At 46.1% G+C, this 23,152-nt stretch overlaps 1 pseudogene; it reads left to right on the top strand.

The window, feature by feature from the left end:
* The first annotated feature begins 1,124 nt into the window (after positions 1–1,124).
* On the top strand, positions 1,125–1,405 carry LOC114707878 (annotated as a pseudogene).
* Positions 1,406–23,152: the final 21,747 nt, after the last annotated feature.

Genomic DNA, 23,152 nt, shown 5'->3' with positions numbered 1-23,152 from the left:
TCCAGTGAAGAAAGGCTGTGCCCTGTGTGCTGGGGGAGAAGCTACCTTTCAGATTTTCCCTCTTCCCACGGGAAATTGCTTGTTTACGTAACAGGTCTCAAGTACCCAGGCTGGCCCAAGCCTCCCTATGTAGCTGAAGATAACCTTGACTCTCTCAGGGCCTCTACCAGGAAGTGCTGAGACTGCATGCACCAGGAAAGCCTGGTATTATTCGGTGTCAGGGAGCAAAGCCAGAACCTCATGAATGCTGGGCAAATGCTCTCCCATGGAGCTCCACCCTACCTGTGAGTTCCTTCCTTTGTTTATGGTGGAATATTGGGCAGAGAAAGAGCTGTAACAGCTCTGTTGCCTCGGCTACGTTGATACTCTCTTGTTTTTCTAAGTGTGCAGAGCATGATGTATAATAGACATAGAGTAACTGCCTGTCCCTCCATGCCTGTATCTGTCCACCGTCGCTTCCTTGACTTTGTCTTTCTTTCTCATGATGCTACTATAAGACTTCTTTGTCTTTTTAATGGGGTCTCATGTATCTCAGACTTGCTTTGAACTTGAGGTGTAGCAGGGATGACCTTGAACTTCTCATCCTTCTGCCTGTACTTCCCAAGTGCTGGGCTTCCATCTGTGACCACCACACCTGGTTTATATAGTGTTGGGGGTATAGGAATTCAGGGCTTTGTGAATACTAAGTAAGAACTCTCCCAATTGAGCCACGTGCCCGGCACCACTATAACACTTTCATAGTTTACCTTTTTATTGGAATAAACTAGATGGCATATTGAGTAAGCCGAAGTGTAAGAAGCTGGAGAAACCAACAGAATTCAAAGCTGTGTCAGGAAATGGAAGTCAAGATTAAAAGCGGCTTACAAATTCAAGCCATCCTCAGCACCATGGTGAGACACTGTCTGAAGATAGCTGAATGAATAAATAAAGCTTTCAAAGCTGACATATAAACTTCTCCTTGCCTTTCTCTATCCCTGCACCACCCAAATGCTTTGGGCTGGTGTATATAGTCTCCCTCCCCAACCTTCTCTTTCTCTGTGCCTAATTATATAGTTGTTTAACTCTTGGGGACCTACAGCCTTGATGTAGACTGGTATCCCAGTGACTGGTTTACAGGGTCAGTCATGGAGTAGGAGAAGATGCTGGAGGGACAGATACAGGCTGCAGAAACCCCTCACTCTGAGTATAGCCTCACAGACAGTGTTGAGAGGATAGTCAACGTTGGACCAGTGCAGAAAAGTCATCACAATAGACGGTCTCTGTCAACTCGTGCCTACCGGAAACAGACAGCTGTGCCTATTGGATTACTTCCTGTGCTTGCAAAGGAAAGAATCACCAAATCTCATTGGGTTTCCAGCATCTTATCTTTTAAAAAAATAAGGCACAGTTCGAAGATCAGAAATGATTTTCTGGGAAGCAAGGAAACTTTTGGTTGCTACTGTAGATTTACACGATTATGAGGCAGCTTTAATTGTCATGATTCTCCTCCCCATCTGGAAAACTACCAACTGTCAGGACCACAGAAGTTACTTCTGGAGTTGTGGAAGAGAACACATCCCCCAAGTCTGATATAATCCTCACTTATTCAGTGAGTATCATCTATATAATTTTTTCCCTCAGATTGTCTTTTACTTTGTTTTTACAAAGAACCTTCAAAATAAACTGTTAAAACACCAATAAATATAAACAAATTGCAAATGAGGTGCTGATGGGATGATGCAGCAGATATAGGGGCTTGAGGACCACAAGTCAGTTTTCAGGACCTACATGTTGGAAGAAGAAAATCGACTTTTGAATGTTACACACACACACACACACACACACACACACACACATACACACACATACACACACACACTAACTAGATAGATAGATAGATAGATAGATAGATAGATAAGTAAATGTAATTAAAAATGTAAAGGAAAAACGGGGCTGAGTTTCACATTGAGAGCGACCTGATACCTCCCCCATCCCTATACCTGAAAGTCAGAGGCATCCTGGGAAAGCCTATGAGCTTCCATAGTTCATGGAACTGGAAACCAAATCGAAGTGGTGTTCAAATAAATTATAACTCAAATTTGAGAAACAGAGAGGTCTGTTTTATATTCCTTACCCATGTTTTCTAAAAATGTACTTTTTAGATGATAAGATGAATCAATAGGGTAGGAGTTTCTGTTGCCAACCCTGATGACCTGAGTTTGATCCCTGGGGCTCACTTGGTGAAAAGAGAAAAGTCCTCTCACCTCCATATATGTGCCACAGCACATGTACCCCCAAATATATAAATAAATAGATGTAACAAAAATACATTCTATAGTATGTAACATAAACTTAGAATGACATAGCATGCTGTTTTATAGTCTCCCTTTTTCCCTATAAATCATAAATACTTTCATGATGCAAGACTTTTCTTACAAATGGACTTTGTATTTAATAAAATGAACCATACTATTTTATTATATAGCTTTACCATAATTTGCTTAACCAGTCTCTCTTGGCTGACACTTAAAATTTTAATACCATAAAAACAATCTTCTGCACAAATCTCTCTGCGCATCTCTGACATTCCTCTGAGGTTGAATTCCTAGGTCCAAGGCAATATCCTTGGGGCAGAAATTGTGACCTTGAATTGGGCTTAGAAATGACCTCTTGTTGTAGCTGGCATTGATCTACAAATATAAAAATACCTGCTGGAAACATTACCTTGTATGTGAGCACTCAGCCTTGTAGAGTGAACAGTTTCTCAGATATTTTGAAGACTTCCTCTATATTCAGTAACTGGAGGAAATGAGGATTAATCAGAGTTCTCTAGAGAAATAGACTAATAGGAGGTGCATGCATTAAGATGTATTAAAATAGACAAGGAGATTTATCATGAGCCTTGGCTCATGTGATTAGCAGGCTGAGAAGTCCCACAGTCTACAAGCTGGGAACCTAGGACATGATGTAATGTGGCCCCAGTCTGAACAAAACCCAGGGAGCCAGAGTCTGAGGGCAGGAAAAGATGAACTGAGATGTTCCAGCTCAAGCAAGGAGACAGGAAGAAAAAAGAACAAGGGCCTCCTTTATTCTAATCAGGCCTTCAGTGGGCTGGATGATGCTCAGCCATTTTGAGAAGGAAAATCTTTACTGAGATCACAAACGCTAATGCCTTCCAGAAACACCCTCCTAGAGAAACACACACTTAGAGATGATATTTAATCTGAACACCCCTTGCCCTAGTCAAGTGGACATGTTTTAGCAATCACAGTGGATCTGTAAGTTTCAGGGAGAGAGAAAGAAGGAGACGAAGCCTGGTGTGGGCTTTTGAAACCTCAAAGCCCACCCCCAGTGACACACCTCCTCCAACCAGGCCACACCCCCTAATCCTTTCCAAGCAGTTTCACTAACTGGGGACCAAGCATTCAGACATGTGAGCCTATGGGGGTCATTCTTATTCAGACCTTCACCATTACTGTCAATGGTTCCCACCATTCCCAGTGCAGTTAAAGAGAAGAATGAAGCAAGCCTAGAATCAAGACATCTGGGCTTGAGATCCAGCCTCTCTCGATGTGAGAGTCAAGCAAAATGGACTTTCACCGGGAAGCCCTGCACTTCTGGGTAGAAGGCTTAGACCTGTGAGTTGTGAAGGGATGCTACTGCGGCCCAGGCAGCCCAGCCCCAACCATACCTTACTCTGAACAGCTCTACTATTATCTGTCTTCTGTACAGAGTTCTAACCCAAAATTGAATGAATCCTGTGGACTTGATACAAGACAGCTTTGAAGACTGTTGAACCCAAAGATGCATGAGTGTTCTTCGAACATTGTGTATTTATCATTTTGAGTCAGCCTAAAAAATGCAATGGGTTTCCATCCTCACAGACACCCCAGGGACTGGTTGGGTTGTTTGATTTTGGTTTGGAATAGAGTCGCACTATGCAGCCTAGGCTAACCTTGAACTTGCTTTGTAACTCAGACTCACTCTCTCAGGCCTTCTACCTTAGTCTCTTGTGTGTTCCCGCACTCACTACCACACCCAGATGAGAGGCTTTTTATGAATGACATAAACTTATTATGATCCATCTCTTCTTTTTCTCAGAAGCGGGTCCTTCTAGGGTGCACTCAATACAGGTCCCCAGACAGCATTGAAGCACTGTGTCCTAATGCATCTGGCCCACTTTCCAGGGATATCCAATCAGCCCTTCTCCTGACGTGGCATTCTAGGGCACTTGTTTTCTGTGGGAAGCCCTGATCCATTTCCACCACGTGCTTCGTGGAGGAGGAAAATGGGACAGAGAGGACGAGCCACACTGACCTCGAATTGCGTGCACCATCTGTCAGGAGGACAGCTTCCTCGGGCAGGGCCTCCCCCAGCCCCCTGCTGCCCTGCCTGGGAGAAACCTCTTTCTCTTTTCTGATCTCTTGCTAGCACACAGCCTGCTTTTCTCACTTCATATTTTCTTCTCGTAGGAAAGCAGCCTGTCACTGTCGGACTGCTGTGTCTTGCAAAGGAGAGGCCACAGAGTGAAAGGGCACCTCTGCTCAGTCCAAGGAGCAAGGCCTTCCTTCCTGCGTGGCTGGAGGATGAGTGACAGGCATTGAGGACTGCCCTTGTGGTCCAACCCTGTCTCATTAGCTCTATTGCCCTATGTTGCCTTGGGGACATGCATATGTCATGCAAAGAGACATCCCAGAATAACCCAGATGGAACAAAGCAGTTGGTTGTTTCAAAGGAACACTGGGATTCACAGCAGAGTTCATGGTTTCAGAGCCCAGACCTATTTCATTTAGGAGAACCAAGCTGTTCTGAAAGGGACAGGATTTTAGTGTTTCAGAACCTTCCATTCTGAAGGCTGAGAGGAAAGGCCAAGGAAACCAACCCTTTTGGCTTCCTTAGCTCGTCCTTTTTGTAGCACACACTGGAAATGATGACACTCTATTCACAGAGCATGCTAACTGGCTACTAATGTAGGGAAACTGTTGGCTTTTAGCCCTAACTGGCCACCTGAGAACTGTGGGGCCGGGCATTTTAATCCATTCCTTCTTGTTGATGCTCAGCATGGAAACTACGAATAAACCACAGAAACAGAACCAGTGGTACTACATACAAGCATGCTTCCAAGGAAGGGGACATAAAAGAGCACAGAGTGGTCCTTGGATGTGAGCATCCTGAAAAGGCTATTGCTCTGGAAAACTCTTGGGACAGGCAAGAAGTCAATTAAAATTCAAAAAGAAGTTTTTGGTTTTTTTAAAAATGATGTGTTTGTGTGTCTCTGTGATGGCATGTGCATATGAGTACAGGTGCCAGTGGAGGCCAGGAGAGGATGCCAGACCCCTGGAGCTGGAGTTACAAATGGTTGTAAACTGAAGTGGGTGCTGGGAATTGAACTTGGGGCCTCTGCAAGAGCAGTATGCCTTCTTAACTACCGAGCCATTCTTTCCAGCCCAAGCTTTATTTTATTTTTAATTGCATATGTGTTCATGTGAGGGCAGGTGCCAAAAGCCAAAGGTGTCGGGTCTCCTTGGAGCTGGACTTTTAGGTGGTTGTGAGCCACTGTGATGTGGGTGCTGGGATCTGAGGTTGGATTGTCTGCAAGAGCAGTACATGTCCTTAAGTGCCAAGCCTCCCCTTTAGAACCTCCCGTTTGTTTTGTTTTTAGATAGGATCTAAAAATAGCCCAGGCTGGTGTGGAACTTTCTGCATGGCTGAGGATGATGCTAAATGATCCCTCCTCTACCTCCCAAGTCACCGAGATTACAAGTGTATACCAGTAAGCCGGCCTCACACTTGGTGCTGGTGACCACTTCCAGGGACTCATGGGTGTTAGGCAAGCCCTCTGCCCTGAGCTGTGTCTCCAGCGCCCCAAAGTCAACGTTTTCAAATTAAAGATTGAACCACAATGAGAAGGAGAATGACAACCATTAAAAACAAGCGAGCAAGCAAACAAAAACCCCAAATCCAGAGAATAACAAGTGTTGGTGAAGATGTGGAGGAGCTGGAACCCTTGTGCGCTCCTAGTGGAAATAGGAAATGACTTGCCCACTGAAAACTAAACATACAGCTACCAGAGGACCCAGCAATTCTGCTTCTGCATATATGCCCCAAAGAATGGAAAACAAGACCTCGAAGAGATGTTTGTACTCCAGTGTTCACAGAAGCATCATGCCCAGTAGCTCAAATGCAGGTGTCTATCAACAGACAAGGAGAAAATATGATATAAACACCCAATGGAGTATTAATCAGACTTAAGACATTCTTTCGGGTGCTGCAACATGGAGGAAGCCTGGTGTCAGGGTTTGAATGAAAATGGCCCCAAAGGCTCATTTATTTGCATACTTAGTATCCAGCTGATGAACTGTTTAGAAGGGATTAGGAGGTGTGGCCATGTTGGAGGAGATGTGTCACTGAGAGTGGCTTTGAGGTGTTAAAAGCCCATGCCAGGCCCAGTCTCTCTCTCTCTCTCTCTCTCTCTCTCTCTCTCTCTCTCTCTCTCTCTCTCTCTCTCTCTCTCTCTCTCTCTGCCTAATGCTGCCTGTGGATCAGGATGTAAAGCTCTCCGCTACTGCTCCAGCACCATGCCTGTCTGCTTCTTGCCTCGATGAAAATGGACCAACCCTCTGAAACTGTAAGCTTGCTTACAGTTTTATTAAATGCATTCTTTCCTAAGAGTTGCTTTGGTCATGGTGTCTCTTCACCACAATAGAACCAAGACAACTGAGAACATCACGGTAAGTTATATAAGCCAGACACAATTGGGTAGAGTATGGCTTCACTTATTGCTGAGCCCAGAGCTGTCAGAGAGACAGAGAAACAGAGAGAGAAGGAAGGAGGAAGGAGAGAGAGAGAGAGAGAGAGAGAGAGAGAGAGAGAGAGAGAGAGAAGGTGCAGTAGTTGCCAGGAGCTGTGGGAGGAGGAAATGGGAAGTTAGCGTTTAATGGGGAGCATTTCTGTTTTGCAAGATGAAAATATTGTGGAGGTGGTGGTGGTGATGGTTGTGTAGCGCTTGCCTTTGACGGGATTTTCAGACTGTGTCCTCCACACTCGCTCTTGCTTTCACAGGTCCCTTTCTTGGCTAAGGTGTGAGCTCTTAACCCCTTTCTCCGGCACACACCCCTCCCCGCTTTGGTTCTGACCAATCTTCTTCTAAACCCGTTGTGAAACCTCTCTTCTTTCATCTCCCCCTGCTCTGGACGCGCTGCTGTTCCAGGCAGTTCTGCCCAGTCTTGGGACCCTCAGTGAACAGAATACATTTCCATTGTGGGTTTGGCCTCATCAAGAACCACAGCAGTCTCTCCCTTCTGGCTCCTGCCGGTCTCCGACTGTGGGTCAGTTTGTTTTGAGGCAGGGAGGGGAGCGGGGCGCAGCAGAGTAGCCTCACACAAAGACGGCCTCTCTGTTCCCCTAGCGCTCTGGGATGCTTGGTGGGTGGTTCTTGGCCACAATCATTCCTCCTCCTCCTGCAATGCCAGCTGGACCTTTATCCCCTCTTGTCCTGCCATGCCAGCAGAGTATGAAAGGACAGTTCTTCACTGAGGGCCAAGGAGAGCCTCTACCCCACCCATTCTCAGAGGACCTTCTTGGTCTGGGGCATGTCTGTAGTGCCAAGGGATTATCTCTGTGGTTGGGGTGAATTTTGAAGTAAATGACGTGGAGACCAGCAATGGAGCCCCGGCTTTCTCTTTGACTTCTGCTCTATACCTGAAATCTCTTCCTTGAGGCCCGGGCTTCATGCTGGGCTGAGACCTACCTTGCCAGGTCCTCTGCCTGTGATTTCCTGGTTTTCCCAGGCCACCATTGTCAGAGGAAAGTTTTGGCACCACCCCATTCGGTTACTGGGCCACACAGAGGCCCTGACATATCAGCCTCTTCACTTTCTAAAACCAACTGGACTGCCCACCCCAACTGGGGACTCAGTTTTAAGGGGTGATGTGGGGATGCAGCTCAGTCGGTAGAGTCTTGCCCAACGTGCATGAAGGGCTAAACCCAGTCTCCAGGGCCATATAAACTGGCCTGTTGGTACATACCTATATGGATAAGAAGCTCAAAGTCATCCTTGGCTTCATAGTGAGGATAAAGCTAGGGCTGCATGAGATCTTGAAAAGAAAAAGAAAGAAAAGACCCAGTAGGGATTTTTCTGCTACTCAGATCTTAATCCCTTTCAAAGATCCACACGTCTTTTCTCCTCCACATCCAATAGCAGCTGTGTACACATTCCATGACTTTCACAAAAGTTCCTAATGAGTCTCAGAGAAGTTTAAAAAGTTTAGGAGAGCCGTGGAGTGCCCAAACCTTATTCCAGACACACCCCTGAGCCTTTTGCCTGGGTGTGGCTGGAGATGAGTGGATTCTTGGCAGCGTGTGAATGGATGCTGGTGTGTGAGTCCCTTGGGTTACAGTGACTGCACAGAGTCTCCTTCCAACACTATTTGTATGTTCAGCAGGGCCAGAGTTTGTACCTCATGCAAGTTTCATTTCCATCTCTGTGTAGGAGTGCTGGGATTACAGATTAAAGCCACCACATCTGGCTTAAAAATAAAGTGGGTTCCAAGGATCAAACTCAAGTCAACAGGCTTGCAAGGCAAATGCTTTTATCTTCTGAATCATCTCACTGACCCTTTATTTTCTTTTGAGACATGGGCTCACTCTGTAGCTCAGGCTGGCCTTGAACTCAATATGCTCCTGTCTCAGCCTCCTGAGTGCTAAGATTGCAGGAACTGGCCGAGTTCCCAGCCCGTGATCTACTTCTGTTCAGGATGATTTCACAGCACAGTGGGTTCCAGAAACTCAGGTACCTCACCGTCAAAGAGTTCTTGGAGGAATGAGTACAATCAAGGGAAGAACTCCAGCAGCTGGAGGCTTGAGCATGCCCTAAGGAACAGATGTTTCACCCAAGTCAGTGAACAGAATTTGGAGGACTTAAGGAATTTTTATACGAGAAACAAAACAAAACATAAGTTATGTTAATGGTGATTCAATGGCAGAAATGTCTCTATATGAAATAAAAACAAAATCCAAACCAAACCAAACCAACAAAATGAATGGTAACTGTGTCTTGTGCATCCTTAGAGTGTGCTAATGTGGATGAGAAAGCAGGTCGCTGACAGAGACCCGGCGGTTGTCTGTCTAAAGATCACCTGTGATATTCCTGAAGGTCTCTCTGAACATAGCCAGTATACACCCTGGGGACCCACAGTAAGCTCTGCCTTCCCTTCTTAGACCTCTCTTCACCCTGTAGAAAAGGAGGGAGAGGAGGGACTGGTGGGCACAGGACTTCAAAGGACTAATGTGGGGATGTCTTTCTATACACTGTGAAATGTGTTGCTCCCACTGGTTAATAAATAAAGCTGCTTTGGCCTATGGCAAGGCAGGATAAGAGCCAGGCTGGAAATCTAAGCAGAGATAGAGGGAGAAGAAGGGCAGAGTCAGGGGCAGATGCCAGGCAGCCACTCAAGGAGCAAGATGCCAGCAGACTGGTAATGCCACGGCCATTTGTGGCAAAATATAGCTTAATAGAAATGGGTTGATTTAAGTTGTAAGAGCTAGTTAGTAATAAGCCTGAGCAATAGAACAAGGATTTATAGTAATATTAAGCCTCTGAGTGATTATTTTATAAGTAGCTGTTGGACCAGGCAAGATACAGAAGAGCCTCCAGCTACAAAGGACTCTCTACTCAGGTGTTACAGGGCTCTGCCATACTTCCCACATAGCATCACACAATGAACAACTTTTCTTTGTTCTGGACAGATTTTCATGACCATGTCCCTACCTGCAGGTCACCCTAGCCTTCCTGTCATCCTCTGCTCCCCAGGTAAGACCTTTACCTACTGATCTGCCCACCTTTTCACCTCTGAATAACCAGGATGAAGATAGCGGTGATATAGAACACCCCTGGGTTCTACAGGACAGCAGGCTGAGCAGCCATGAAGAGCAAGCCAGTGAACAGCACTCCGTTATGGCCTCTGCATCTATTACTGCCTCCAACCTGGCACTGACTTCCCTGGATGATGAACTACAAGCTGTAAGCTGAAATCAACCCTTACCTCTCTAAGTTGTTTTTGGCTACAGCATTTTAACACAGCAATAGACACTCTAACTAAAACTCCAGTCTCAACAAATTTGTCATCCTGCCAAACTGGAACGCTGCACTCACTATACAGCGAATTCCATTCCATCCTCCTCTTCTTCCGGCTGCTGATGATCTACCATTCTACCTTCTGTTCCAATGAATAAGAGGGCTTTTGCCACCTCAGATAAGTGGGATCCTTCATGTCATCTTCTTTGTGACTGGCTTCTTTCAGTATTATGTCCTTGAGGTCCATCCATGTCATAGCCTGTGAACCTAGTCTCTCCTAGACCTCCACAGCAACCTTATAAGTTGGCTTTGAGTCACAGTTTCCAGGTAAGAAAACTGAGGCTCAGAAGGATAAAACAATTGCCCGAGATTGTATAATGGGTTGAATTATGCACCCTCAGATATACGGCTGAGTCCCCCAACCCATTGCCCATAAATGTGACCTTATTTGAACTTTGGGTCTTTGTGGACATAATTAAGTTATGGACCTGGACATGAGGTCACACTGTATTTAGACACAGTGGCTAATGTCTCTTCCTCGGGCATCTGGGTAGGATAACAGAACTCTTAAGAACCAAGTAGATCTACAGTTACTTTCCTGGAGAGCACTGGGACTCCTCTCAGTGTCACATGAACTTGCCTTGTGCCCCTCTGGCTTCTGCATTTTCTTTCTTTCTCTGACAGACTCAGATGGAGTGGTCGGCATCGATCGTGTTTGCCCTTCCCTCATTGTGCCTCCAAACATCCCTCCTGTCTGTCTCCACACTTGGGGGGCAGCGCAGCCATTGACCTCTAGAGGTCAAGGGGCTCTTTATTTGCTGAAATGAAGGGCTGTTCTCTTCCTCTTCTCTCGCAGCTGATGCTCCTGCATCTTCCCGCACCCTGCCTCTGTGAGCATCCTCGGATCCATTTGGCTACAGAGTCTCGTCTGCTTCTCTCTAGCTGCCACTCCCAGTGCAGGCGGAGTCACGTGTGGGCGGCCAGGACAGCACAGCTCCGCATCGCTGCCCGGAGCTGCCCGAGGAGTTTCCTTCATCTTTTAGGGCCCCCGACTCAGATAAAACTCGATCCTTGGCCTTGACACAGAAAACTATTTCAGGATGAGCCAGTAATAAGCAGAGTCAGTTTATTTAAGAATAGAAAGAAAGGTGCCTGGGAAAAGAACAAGGCACACCTGAAGCCATGGGTATGGACTTCTCAAAGGAGAGTTGCTTTTAAGTGTCCTTTCTGTGTCTGTATATATGGTTTTGGAAGCTTCTGGAACTTCATTTGTGTAACAGGTTTCCAAGGGACCCTCTCCTCCTCTGTCTCTATTCCCTTTTCTAATAATTGAGATCACAGGATGGCCCTGGAGATGTCTTGGGTGGGGTTACAGTGATAAGGTAAAGCCAGGAGTCACCAGGGTTGCACAGGCGGTTTCTGGTGAGATTCCTAGAAAATTGCAGGTATGGCTGGGAAGGAAGAAAGGCCTTAAGCAAATGTTCATTGCGTTGCAACTCTTGATTCTCATCTGAAAAGAGGCTTTTCCAGCTGCGTATCCTTCTCAGGTGCAGATTTTTCTCTTTCTTTCTGTTTTGCGTCAACAGTGACAAGCCATGTGCAGGCTAAATGCGGCTGGAGTGCCCTTGGAAAGCCCGAAGCCCTGCAGCTCTGATCCCCCAGGGAACACCTCTTCTTTTTGGTTCCACCTGGCCCCTGCCTTACACCTCCTAGTGCAGGCTAGCCCAGCACTGGCCTTCTGCTCCACTCTACTTAACTTCTGTGCGTAGAGGACTGTCCCCGGCAGTGACAAGTACCCCTTACAGTGTCCCTTCATGAGCTCTTTTATTTCCTCAAGTGGCTGTTGTCATCTGAAATGTCTGCCCTTTCTCCCCTGTGCTGATTGAGGGTCAGGCTCTGCATTGGCCTTGAACAATTCAGGGTTGAAGCTAATTGCACTTGATGGAGAAAAAAGAAAACAAACCAAACCCAAGCCCTACCCTCTCTGGAAGAGGAGCAGGTTGAGAAGCCCCGGAAGCCACCTCTTCTTGGCCCTAAGAACCCACTGATGATGCTTCTGACTTTGAGTCCAAGATCCTACAGCTCTGAGACAAAAGGACCGAGATGACAGTGGCCATCAGCTTTGTTTTCTTGGGTGGTGATGGGGACAGTGCTAGTTCCAACTCTGACACCGTTCGTCTCTGAGCCGGGGGCAGGGGACACAGCACTGCTTGTCAATCTGCTTCCTTTGGGTTTTAGCAGCCTATGGCCAGGCCGATGCAGCATTTCTCAAAGTGTGCCCTTAGGGTATGGGGCAGCCTAGTTTCTCAGGTTGTTACTGCTTCTCAATAAAAGTGTTCCTTGAGTCAAGAAGTCTGAGAAGTGTTTCAGGGCTGGTGGGATGGTTCAGTGGGTGGAGGCACTCGCTGTCAAGTTTGAGGACCTGAGTTTGATCCCTGGGCCCCACATGGTGGAAGGGAACAGCCTTCTCTTGGAGGCTATTCTCTGACAGTCATATAGGAACATGTAAACACACACACACACACACACACACACACACACACACACACACACTGAATAACTAAATTTAATTTTTAAAATAAAAGAATTAAATTACAAAATTAAAAACAAAACAGTGCCCAGCCAGGTGTGGTGGTGTTTCTAACATTTGGGAGGTAGAGGCAGAGAATCAAAGTTCAAAATTGTCCTCAACAACATAGGGAGTTCAAGACCATCTTGGGCCACATGAGATCCTGCCACAAAACAAAACATCACACCCCAAACCCAAGTCAAAACCAACCAACCAACCAAATCAAACCCAAACAACAACAACAACAAATCAAAATAGCATTTATTCGGTTCTTTATTCCAGAACTTTCTGGATAACTGAGTCATGAAATCAGCATATATTAACTGAGGGCCATGTGTATGGTCACATGAGATGCTGGAAACAGAAACCTGGGAAAGAGCCTTGTCTCCAAGTAGTTTACTCGTCTGCCGCAGACAGACTTCACATGAGGGCCTGCCCACTAAGTCACCTATACAGAGCTACGAAGGGGAAGACAGACTCCAGGGAGCGTGGGCTGGCCACTAGGTACATCAGCAATGGCTCTCTGGGGGAATGATGTCCACATTAAGACTTGAAGGAGAAGCTGTTTCCTAGGGGATGGGGTGTGGGTAAGAAGCATCTCAGGCAGGGCTGAGCGCACACAGAAGCTCTGAATGGGAGAGGACTCCAAGTCTCCTTGGAACTTTGAAAGCCGAAATGAGCAGGGAACCCCCTTCCTCACCCCCACACCCCCACTCTTCCCTGCCCCCAGACTCTGTCTGGTTTAGGGGCTAGTGTTGGCTTTGGTGGCAGAGAAAATCCCAGCAGGGATTCTGGAGAGCAGGGCTATGGTGGCAACTGTCATTCATTTCTGAACAGCAGGCTCACTCTATTCAGCCTTGGTTTTGTTGTCAATAAAGTCCGGAATAAAGAGCATGATTGTGGAAAATCTTCCAAGCTATGCTATTATTTTATTCTTTTTTATTGACTAGGGCTCATGGGTCCCAAGTTGGCCTCAAACTTACTGTGTAGCTGAGGATGACCTTGAATTCTTGCCTCCAACCCTGAGAGCTAGATTTGTACATCTCTACTATCTATACATTGTGTGTGTGTGTGTGTGTGTGTGTGTGTGTATGTATATATATACACACACATGTATATAATTTCTTGGGTTGCTTTTCTAGTACTTAGGGTACAAAGAGGATGAAAGCAGCCTTAATCATCAGTGAGAACATTTTTAAGCAGGAAGGGAAAGTAATAAATTTAAAAAAATACAACAAATATATTATTTATAAGTAAATAATTATAAGTAAATAATAAAGTGATAACTCAGCTCCATGGAGGGAGATGTGGGAAGGTGCAATATGGTTGCCACTCTAAAGCTTTGAGACACCTTTGTGGCTTGAGTGTGTCCCACAAAGCCTCATGTGTTGAATTTAATCCGTGTTGTAGGGTTTTAGAGTGAAAACTTAATCCCAGTGTAGTGTTCAGAGTTGGAATTCATGGGTAGTGATTACGACTGATAAGACCATCAGGGTGGGGCTCCATGATAAATGATGGCGACTTTATAAGTAGACAGACAAGAAGGGACACACAATTACCTGCAATCAGTCTCTTTATTGATTGCCCTCTTCCATCCTGGGACACTGTCAGCAAGGCTGTCTTAGTCACTGTTCTCTTGCTGTGAGAAAACACCATGACCATAGCAACTCTTATATAACTAGGGGCTTGCTTACAGTATTAGAGGCTTAGTCCATTATCATCATGGCCAGAGCATAGAGGCAGGCATGATGCTGGAGAAGTAGCTGAGAGCTACATTTTGATCCACAGGCAGAGAGAGAGAGAGAGAGACAGAGACAGAGACAGAGACAAACAGAGACAGAGAGAGACAGAGGGAGAGAGAGACTCTGGGCCTGGCTTTTGAAACCTCAAATCCCACCCCCAGTGACACACTTCCTCCAATAAAGCCACATCTCCCAATCCTTTTCAAATAGTGCCACTCCCTGATGTCTAAGCATTCAAGTAGGTGATGTCTATGGGGGGGCCATTCTCATTCAAAACACCACAAAAGCCATAGTCAGATGCACCTTCAGTCTTGAAGCAGAATCATGAACTGAAATAAACCACCTTTTAAAAAATAGATTTTTAAAATGTAACATGGTGGCACAAGTTTTTAATTCCAGAAAGAGGCAGAGGCAGGATGATCTCTGTGAGTTCAGGGCTAGCCTGGTCCACATAGTGACTTCTAGGCCAGCCAAGGCTATATAGCTAGACCCTGTCCCTAACTAACTAACTAACTAACTAACTAACTAACTAACTAACAACAGTTAGCTCCCCTCAGGTATTTTGCTACAGCAACAGACAACTAAACTGAACTAACACAGGGATCTAGGCAAGAAGCCCTGTGCTCACTGGGGCTTCACTTCAACCTATATTGATTGACAGGTGTATTCGAGGGGCTCAGTAAAGAAAACATTGAAATGTTTGCTCCATGATTGGGGTGGGGGGGTTACATAAGAAAGAGAGAGAACATCCAGAGGCTTCTGAAAGAGTCCAGAGTAGAGAGAGAAAGAGGCAGCCTGGACATGGCCAGCACTAGGGAAGTGGGGGCACGGAAAAATTACGTATGTTATAAGGGAGGTAAGTAGCTGGGGGAAGGGAAGCCTGTGACCTGGGGCGGGCCTGGGAGTTTAGGGTAGGGGAGGAGGGAAGAAGGGTCAGGATGCTAGTGTGGGGACTTTGAAATGTATAACTGATACTTGCGGATAGGGACTGTAGGAGCCTGGAGGCCAGTATGGACTTTGACAAGCAACCACTGGTATAAGTCAAGGGAGACGTATTGTTCCTCAGCCAGAGACAAGGGAAATGACTCCTTTTGGAGGAATCTGTTTCACAAACTCCTGGGAAATGCTGGCTTTTATCTAACTGCCGGAAATCCTTCTGTAGTCCAGCTTGAGCTAAGCCAAGATTGTTGCTTCTGGACATATGCTCTTCCTTAGACCTAACAACAGCCATTATTTGTTAAGGATTATGGGGGAACAGACCTCTGAATATGGCACCCCGCACTTCTAACCCTCCTCCTTTCCTCCTCCTCTTCCTTCTCCTTCCTTTTTGAGAGGGTCTGACCGTGTAACACTGGCAGTCCTGGAACTCGTTACGTAGACTAGGCTGGCCTCAAACTCACAGAGATCCCGCTTGTCTCTTGTCAGGAGTGCTGGCATTAAAGGCGTGCCTCACCAACTCTTCTTCAGGGCAGAGATACAGATGAAGGTTCTCACAGTCACTGGGGAGTCCAGAGAGCTGTAGGAATCGGTTGTCATTGCTTCCTCTCATCCTACCCCTGTCCTGGGAAGCTGGGAAGCCGACAGCAGTGGCATGGAACAGTCTTGCATCTCAGGAATCCAGCGGACCCTCACTGAAGCATGGGGGCCTTGCAGAGGAGCGTTTATTGTCTAAGGGAGCACACTTGCTCAGTGTGCTTACCAAGAGGCCTGGTTTTCTGACTTCTGTCTTAGAGAAAAGATGCCCTGTGGCATCAGCTGATAAGTTAGGATGGATAACAAGGGAAACCGCTGTGTTCTAGGATCCTGTTTCTCCTTTTCTCTTTCTCTTTTGCTTTCTTTTGTGATAGTTAACCTCGCTCCTGTTGTGGGATATCTGCACACTGTGTGAAGATGTGTTGCTGTGATTGATGTAATAAAAAGTTCAACGGCCAAGACCTAGGCAGGAGGTACAGGTGGCATTCTGGGGAGAGAAAGGAAGAGGAGAGAATCTAGGTGCAAGGAGATGCCAGGAGACACGGAGAGGAAACAGGAGGGGCAAGATAAAAGAAAGGTAAAAAGCCACATGGTAAAATGTAGGTTAATAAAAGCAAGTTAATTTAAGAGCTAGTGGGACAAGCCTAAGTTAAGGCCGAGCTTTTGTAATTAATAAGAAATCTCTGTGTCATTCTTGTGAGCTGGTGGCCCAAAGAAACTCCTACTACACTCTCCCACTTTTTTCAGGCCTTGGGCCAGATCCTTTTGTCCTGTTTCTCCTTCTCTGCCATAGAAAACAGATATCACGTCAACCTAGCTGAGTTGTTATTCTCAGGTTATGTCACCTGAGGATGATGCACACCTGTAATCCCAGGCATTTGGGAGGCAGAGGCAAGAGAGTTACCACAAGTTCAAAAGCCAGCCTGATTTACATAGTGAATTGTAACACAGTCAGGGTTAAGACTTTGTCATAAGCAAATAAACAAAATAATAGAAAAGAATTTAGCAGGAGTCATTGAGTGCCTGTCTGCCCTGGCCCCACGGTAGATGCATACACAGTAAGAGTCCTTCTCTTAGACCGCTGTGTCAGTCAGTGCAATGCTGTTGCAAAGCACCACAAATGAGATTCATCACTGCAGATCTGGAGGCCTAAAGGCCAAGGTCAAGATTGACAGAGCTGAGGGGAAGATTCTGTTCCAAGCTCTTCTCCTTGATTTGTACACGCTCATCTTGTCCTTATGCCCTCATCTTTCCAAACCTGCTTCTGTGTCTCAATTCCCCGCCACCCCCTTTTTTTTCAAGACAGGGTTTCTCTGTGTAGTTTTGCACCTTTCCTGGAACTTACTCTGTAGCCCAGGCTGGCCTCGAACTCACAGAGATCCTCCTGCCTCTGCCTCCCGAGTGCTGGGATTTTAAAGGTGTGCACCACCAGCGCCCAGCAATTTCCCCTTCTTATAAGGGTCTTCTCCTAAGAATTCATATCAGTTTGATTAGCTCTCCGTAAATGGGCACATTCTGAGCCATTGGGATAGGACGTTGGAATGCGAATTTGTAGAGAGACACAGCCCAACCTGTAACAATATAATGTAAGTTCCTTAGTTAGGGTTTCTATTGCTGTGAAGAGACACCATGACCATGGCAACTCTTATAAAGGAAAACATTTCATTGGGGCTGGCTTACAGTTTCAGAGGTTTAATCCATTATCATCACGGCAGGGAACATGGTGATGGTCAGGTAGATATGGTGCTAGCTACATCTTGATCAGAAGGAAACAGGAAGTAGACTAAGCATCACACTGAGGGAAGCTTGAGCTAAGGCACCTCAAAGCCCACCCCCACAGTGACACGCTTCCTCCAACAAGGCCATACCTACTTCAACAAGGCCACACTTCCTAATAGTGCCACTCCCTTTGGGATTATGGGGGCCGATTACATTCAAACTACCACAATAAGTTCATTTTTTTTTAAATGGAGGTATTTGTGATATCCTGTTACCTGAGTGTTGTGGGGTAGAGCCAGGACTCTGTCTTTTTTTTTTTTTTTTTTTCTTTAGGACTTGGTATTCAACCCAGAACCTTGCATGTCCTAAGCAAATGACCTATACCCCAAATCCTTTATTTGTTTCTTACTTTGTATATGTATATGCACATGTTCATAGTCTGTATAAGTGGTGGAGCAAGACAGGGCAGAGGTTCCTCCATCTTGCATTCTTGCTGAGGTCATTTTAGGTTTAACTAGAATTTGACTGCCTTGATGGAGAATCTGGTGGAAAAATCACCCATCTCTATTCTAGGAACACAAGGTCAAGATGCCCCAGTGAGCTTAGCTTCTGTTAAGCTGCTTGCTTGTCCAAACCTCCCCTGTACCTGCCATGCAAGATACCAGGGTGTGGTTTTTGCTTTTAAAATCCTCTTACCCTAAATACTCAGTGCTACGACTATCTAAGTGCAATCCCATAGGGCTGGAATAAAGACTTTCAATTGGCTGTAGACTATGTCTGAGTGATCATCTCTGGTGGGATCCCTATAATATTTTGGAGGCTCCACTGAGATAGTGAGAGACTGGACCTCAACACTAAGGAGGTCCCAAAGCAGCAGGGAAGAAGGTATGACTGGAGAGGACTTTTTGAAGGGTGCTCAACCAGTGTCATTCCAAGATTCTGGGAAAATCCTCTCTGATTGATGATTTTCCTTGCTACCAAGCACTTTGGAGGCACCCAACTAACTCCACAACCCAAAATAAAAAGGCAAATAAAAAAATCATCTGGTCTGAACACCTCTGGAGGTAAGTTTGGTCTATAGGAAGGGCCATCTGGTTGGGAGACAAGAGAGGAGGTTGGAAGTGACCATAGCCCCTATTGTGGGGATTTATCAAGGCAACTCCATGTAGTTTAAAAGGAGATTTATTTTGGGGTAACTTATAGCCAGTAAAGGGGTTGGTTACAGGATCTGGGAGAGGTGAGGTGCAGTCCAGCAGGGTTCTCTGGAGAACTCTGACTCGATCTGTCTTCCAGCATCCAGGATCATCAGGAACCAAGAGAGCCAGCACATCCAGATCTTGGGTCTTAAGGGCTCCCATCTCGGCCCCACCTCAGGGGCAGGTCATAGATAGGTACGGCAGTTACCGGAAGCCTCGCTAGGGGTAGTACTTCCAGGTCAAAGCTGGAACAGCTACCCACTACAAGAACCCATTTCCAGGATCCATTTAAGACATCACCAGACTCCCCTGGTCTGTTCGGGTATATGGATGTGTGGTGGCCACCCCTATTTGTCTTTACCATGTGTCTTTCTGTGTGACTGTGTCCCACTGTGTGTCTCTCTGTGAGTTTCTGTCACTCCTGTTGGTTAGAAAAACAAACCTAAAATAGAAGTGGGAAGTAGTTTCCCCAGCTGCTCCCATACTTGGGTTCCGAATACCTTGGGAGAGTCCCAGCTGGCTGGGGTAAAGACTTTCAGTTGGCTGTAAATGGTGTCTGAGTGGTCATCTCTGGTGGGTTCTCCATGACATGTATGTGTTAGGGAGAGTGCACACGTGTGTGGATGTGGAGGACAGGGGTCAAACTTGCATGCCTTATCCAGTCTCTTGATACCTTGGTTTTTTTTTTGAGACAGGGTCTCTCACTTTTACCTGGGTTTTGTCAGTTTGGCTAGCTGAGCTGGCCAGAGCAGCAGGGATTCCTCCTGTCTTTGCCTTATCAGTACTGGGATTACAAACACCACCACACTGGCTTTGTTTGTTTGTTTTCTGTTTTTGTTTCGTTTTGTTTTTCAAGACAGGGTTTCTCTGTGTGACAGTGTCCTGGCTGTATTGGATCTCACTCTATAGACCAGGCTGGCCTCAAATTCACAGAGATCCACTTGCTTCTGTCTCCCGAATGCCCGAATTAAAGACGTGCACCACCACTCCAGGCATTTTTTTTTTTTAATGTGAGTTCTTGGGATTGAGCTCAGACTAAGCACTAACAGGTACTTTATCCATCAAGCCATCTTTCCAGCCCCTGCATTTTTAAATTTTGAGACAGGGTCTCAACTTCAAAGCTGCTTTTGTAGCCTAAGCTACACAGACCTTGAATTTGCGATCTTCTTGCCTTAGCCTCTTGAGTTGTGTGGGATTATACGCCTGTGCTGCCAGGCCCAGCTAAGACTCCATGCCCCTCCACCACCCCAGGATGAGTGTGAAGTTGCAACTCCAGCATCACCAGTCCTTCTCAGGATTGTTTCTGGGTCGTGTGTAACACAAATGTTGCTCTAAGTCTGTGCTGCAGTGCCATCAAGACATCCATGTCTAGACTTCTCCTAGGACCACTTCATGCAGAGGCCATGTGCACCTGTGTCCACACACCTCCAGGGAACTAACCTTCCTCGTCTCCCTTGCTTCCCTGTCTTTGTCTCCTTAAATGACAAGTGATGATGTCATAGGTCAGATTACAGAGTTGGAGAGCTGGCTCTGCCGCTTCATGGCTGGTTAGCATGAGCAGTTCACTTGGTCTCTCTGAGCCTGGGTTTTGCCATCTTTGGAAGAAGAGCCTTCCTTGCTGAGTCAGAGGGATCTCTAAGGCCAGAATGAAGCAGGACTGGTGTTGGATACATAGATAGGGCACAAGAGTTAGTAGTTACTACAGTGACTGACCCTACCCTACCATCCCGAACACAAAACCAGATTTCATTCATTTCTGTAAACTGTTTTTTTTTTTTTTTTTTCTTTTCTAAAGATAAGTGTGAGGAACAGAGTTTGGATCCCCGGCACCCATGTAAATGCTGGGTGGGTATCCTGGTCTGTCAAAGATCCTGGAGGGCAGAGACAGAGGTTCCTGGGAACAAGCCGGCTGATTAGACTAGCTGAACTGATTAACTCTGGAGAGCCTTCCTCAATATATAAGGTGGACAGCGATTAAGGAAGACTCCTGACATCAACCTCTGATCGCCACATTCACACACACACATACATACACACACACACACACACACACACACACACACACATTCACACACACACACACACCACCACCACCACTACCACCACCACATACATATGAAATTAAAAAAAAATATTTAAAAAAAGAAAAAAGGAGATTCTGTGTTTAAAGCCCCTGGGAGCTGCCTGTCCTAAAACTGAGGAGAGTTAGCCTTGCCTTTGAACTCAGCCTCTCAGTGCTGGCCAGGGAGATCTGCTGGGCCTGTGCTGAAAGCCTGGGTCCGAGTCCCTTTAATGACTTCTTGCTTCAAAGAAACCAGCTCACTCTGCCTACAAACTAGGAAAATGGTCATGCTGCCAATCATTCCCCCTACCCCACCCCAGGATGTAATGGCCACAGGCACAGAGTCTGGAGTCAGATTGCCTGGCCCCAGGAACACCCACCTCCTACTATGCTATCTTTGGGGAGTTGTTTAACTGCACTGTACCTCGGTTTCCTCTTCCTCCTCTTCTTAGAAAAGAGGGATACACCATAGCTCTTATCTTATAGAATTAAATGACTCTGCAAAACCACCTCAGAGCTGAGCCCAACATGGAGCCTCTTGCCTCCACATGTTACCCTTTGCTGCTAGCTGTCGGTTTGCCCCATTAAATTTCTCCTTTTTTTGTTCTCTCCAGCTCCATTTTCCTTCCTTTTCACACTCCCTGTTCTTGCACTTTTAGTCCATGTTCATTCATTTTCAGACATATGTGAGTGCAGATGGTCCCCGACTTACACTGGTTCAGCTTCTGAGTTTTCAACCTATGAGATGGGGAAATCCCCTCATGCAAACATTTGGGTTTCATTTTCAATGTAGTAATCAATATGTTGCTTAAGATAGCCAGACAATAGACATATACCTTAATCCCAGCACTTGAGAAGGAGAGGAAAGTGGATTTCTGTGAGTTCAAGGCCAGCTTGGTATATATAGTGAGACTCCATCTGAAAGAGAGAGAGAGAGAGAGAGAGAGAGAGAGAGAGAGAGAGAGAGAGAGAGAGAGGGAGGGAGGGAGGGAGGGAGGGAGGGAGGGAGGGAGGGAGGGAGGAAGGAGAGAAAATTGCACGAGACCGTCAACACTCTAGTATGAAATAGGCTTATATGAGATGACTTTGCCCTCCTGGAAGCTAACACGAGAGTTCTGAGCGCAGTTAATGTGTAAGGCCTAGGTTATGATGTTCCGTAGATAGCTGTTGTGATCATTTGAAAGAAAATGGCCCCCAAAGGAAGTGGCACTATTAGGAGGTGTGACTTAGGAGTAGGTGTGGTCTTGGAGGAAGTGTGTCACTGTGGAGGCAGGCTTTGAGGTCTCATATATGCTTAAGCCATGCCCAATGACACAGTTTACTTCCTGTTGACTGCTTATCAAGATGTAGCCCTCACCATGTCTGCCTTCATGCCACCATGCTCCCTGCCAAGATAATGGATTGAACCTTTGAAAACATAAGCCACCCCAATTAAATGTTTTCCTTTATGAGAGTTGTCGTGGTCATGGTGTCTCTTCACAGCAATGGAAACCCTAACTAAGACAGTTGTACTTAGCACATTTTTTACTTGATATTTTCAGTCTGCAATTTGTTTCTTTGTGTGTCAAGGTGTGTGTGTGTGTGTGTGTGTGTGTGTGTGTGTGTGTGTGTGTGTGTGTGTGGTGGGGGTTAAATGTCCTCATAGGTGGAGGGCATCAATATATCACTTCCATTGTTTTGTGTTTGCTGAAAGTTATAAAGATATATTGTGTTACATGTCTCATATCTATGTTTATTATTATCGACTTTTGTCATTAAGCCTCTGTAATCAGCCTGCTCCATTCCACTGTGTGTCAATACCACATCTTAATGACCTATTCCCCTGCCAATGGGAACTCAGGTGACTCCTAACTCTTAGGTACCCAACACTGCACTGCAGTGAGCATCCTCCTTTACAACCCCCTGACACGTGTGCTTCTCTGGGCACAGGTGGTTCTTTGCCATCTTTTGTGTTCAGCAATCAGCTGTTGCCTCTCCCACCGCCCTTCTAAGAGTTAGTGACTGAGTCAGTGCTGTCCCAGCAGCTCGCTGTGGAGGTAAGATCTGAAGTCACAACTCCATGTTATTTCCATAAAACATCACCTTATCACATGCAGCTAATGGAACGGGAGTATCTCTGTAGAATACGTGGTCTCACCCCCAATCTGCTGATTCCCATATGGGTGCGGAGATCAGGCACATGTGTCTTAAGAGGAACCTTCTGGATGCCAGCCACCCCAGGGGCATCAACTGCACTTTGGCAAGCAGCCGTGTAAGTATGCCATCATTCAACACAAATAAATATTGTGTAACGACAAGAAAACTAAGGACGTGGAGCAGATGGTCTGGGCCTCCTGG

This window comes from Peromyscus leucopus, chromosome 5 (assembly GCF_004664715.2).
Source record: "Peromyscus leucopus breed LL Stock chromosome 5, UCI_PerLeu_2.1, whole genome shotgun sequence".
NCBI lineage: Eukaryota > Metazoa > Chordata > Mammalia > Rodentia > Cricetidae > Peromyscus > Peromyscus leucopus.
The sequence above is the reverse complement of the archived record's forward strand: the minus strand, read 5'-3'. Positions and strand labels throughout refer to the sequence as shown.